The sequence below is a fragment of the Pteropus vampyrus genome, unplaced genomic scaffold (genome assembly GCF_000151845.1).
Source record: "Pteropus vampyrus isolate Shadow unplaced genomic scaffold, Pvam_2.0 Scaffold247, whole genome shotgun sequence".
Lineage (NCBI taxonomy): Eukaryota > Metazoa > Chordata > Mammalia > Chiroptera > Pteropodidae > Pteropus > Pteropus vampyrus.
In genome coordinates this window covers 535,329-537,509 of record NW_011889028.1, presented here as the reverse complement: position 1 = coordinate 537,509, position 2,181 = coordinate 535,329, and the positions used below count along the sequence as shown (strand labels likewise).

The following is a 2,181-nucleotide window of genomic DNA, read 5'->3' as shown; positions in this document are numbered from 1 at the left end:
CCTGATCCACACAGCAGAAACCCGACTCCTTATTCTAAGCTTGCGCAGCTCGCCCAACGACAATGAGAATGGCAGCTGGTCTCGGAGAAAAGCCGGTCTCCGAAGCCTGCCTACCTTGCTCTCATTTCAAAGCCAGCACTGTCGTACCTGCTCAGAGGTCCCGGCCCACAGACACCGTTGTGTGTTCCTCCTGTGCTGGCTCAGCCCTCTGACAAAAGACAGACTCCATCAAAGTGTTCTGTAAAAGCAAAGGGTTTTCGCCTGGCTGCACACGGCTACGTGTTTCTAACGAGGTACGAACGGTAGACCAGAGCCTTCTGACGTTGGAATTTCTCAGCAATTTTAATTTAAAATAGAACGCCCGGCGAACTTTGATACAAAGAGTCGATCTACTTAAATGCTGCTGCTGCTGCTGCTGCAGAAAAAAAAACTGTAGTTCTATGACTTTTGAACAGGATTTTAAAAAGTTGTTTCAGGAGCTCGCTCCAAACGAGACATTTAGTCAAGTTAATACAGGCGGACCTCGGAGACATCGGGGGTCCGGCTCCAGACCACCGCAATAAAGCGAATATTGCAATAAAGCGAGTCGCAATCTTTTTGCTGGTGCGAGGATCTGCCTTCCATTTGTAAAAAACGCAACCGTGAAGCACAGTAGAGAAGCAACGTGATAAAACGAGGTACGTGCTCGCAGTGAGGATGTTAAAAAGCGAACCCATGTCTGCACTTGACAAAAACCCACTACATTTGCTTATCAGTCTATTGAACAGAGCAAATGTGCTGCCCCTAATCTCTATTCAGCAGCAAATATCGACTGCGGGCCTACCGTGTGCCAGGCACTGTGGGGCAGCATCTCTAGCTTTTCTAGTCACCAGATTCCTGGACCCTCAACTTCATATGTTGTAGGATCCTGCCTGTCCTCTCTGGTGGCTAGGCACTGGTGGCCCCAGGGCCTAGACAAATACCTGGCATAGAGTAGATAAATATTTGAGAAACGAACAAATTTTAAAATCCATTAGACGTTGAGGAGTTAACATATAATAAAATTGGGACAAGGATATCCTTTTATTCACACTGCGGCTTTCGTGCTTTTACAGGCCACTTTCACAAGTTATGATTGTTGAAATGTCACATCCATTCCTACCCGACACGTTTGTTTATGACGTACGGGGATACGTCAAAGTCCGTTCTGATAGTGCATGTAAAAGTCCCTTGAGAAGCACAGAACAAACTCCAAACGCAAGCTGGCATGCAGGAAGTCTGGACCTGTGTTCTTTAGGTTTCATTAAAGTTGAACACCTGGTGACTTCTTTTTGATCAGAAGTTAAACAGTTCTACATGTAACTCCAACATGCTGTGGTTGCTTCTCAGTAGATTGAAATACTAGGAATGGGTGTCCCTATCAACCTCCCGCGGGGGACATGCAGTGTGGGGTAAGCGCCTGCTAGGAGAGAGTGATGCTGTGTAAGTACCTCCGTTCGGTTCAACAAATATGAAAACCGAGCCTCTATTATGTCTAGGTATTACGCTAGATTCAAAAAACAAACAAAACAAAAACCAAAAAAACCAAAAAAACAAAAAACAGGCCTGTACAGATCTATGCTTCGTAATGCAGGAAAGAAAAAAATCTAGCTATGATTATACAAATTGCTTAATTAGGAGGAAATGCTGCAATTGAACAGTGGTTGTCACATTAATCCTGCAGAAAATATCAAACTAGGCCATCAAGCCTTCTGGGGAATTCCGGAAACAGGTTTGTTAAAATGTAAGACAGATCTGTCTTGTGGACACAGAGAGCATGATGGCAAAAACTGCATGCGGCAGCTAAGTACTGCGTCTATATAAGCCAGCCTAACCGCGAACTACTTTGGTTTAAGTGACTGTCCAGGGCATATTAAGAAATCATCTTCCCGGAGAAGATGAGCTTATTTTATTTTCCTTTTCTAAGTATGAATCATTCAAGCCTACATTCCTTGTTTTCCCTCCCAAGATCCATGGTTAGCATGAAAAACATGGTCATTTAATATTCAACTAACTGAAATGTTGATTTTCAGTGCAAGCTTAGAGCCAAAAATGTTGATTTACAAGAATTGCAGAAGTGGAAGATGCCTGAAAAATAATCCCTAAGGATTATTCAGTACTCAGTATAGAGGTTAAGAAAGTTTGCTCGAGTTTGGAGTGGGG

General features: G+C 43.7%; 1 long non-coding RNA gene across 1 annotated transcript in view; it reads right to left on the bottom strand.

Moving 5' to 3' along the window:
* LOC111729105 overlaps positions 1-2,175 on the bottom strand; it is a 21,622-nt gene extending 19,447 nt beyond the window's left edge. The window contains exon 1 of the long non-coding RNA XR_002776094.1: positions 22-2,175. This is a non-coding gene — a long non-coding RNA (uncharacterized LOC111729105). The remainder of the gene's footprint in view (positions 1-21) is intronic.
* Positions 2,176-2,181: the final 6 nt, after the last annotated feature.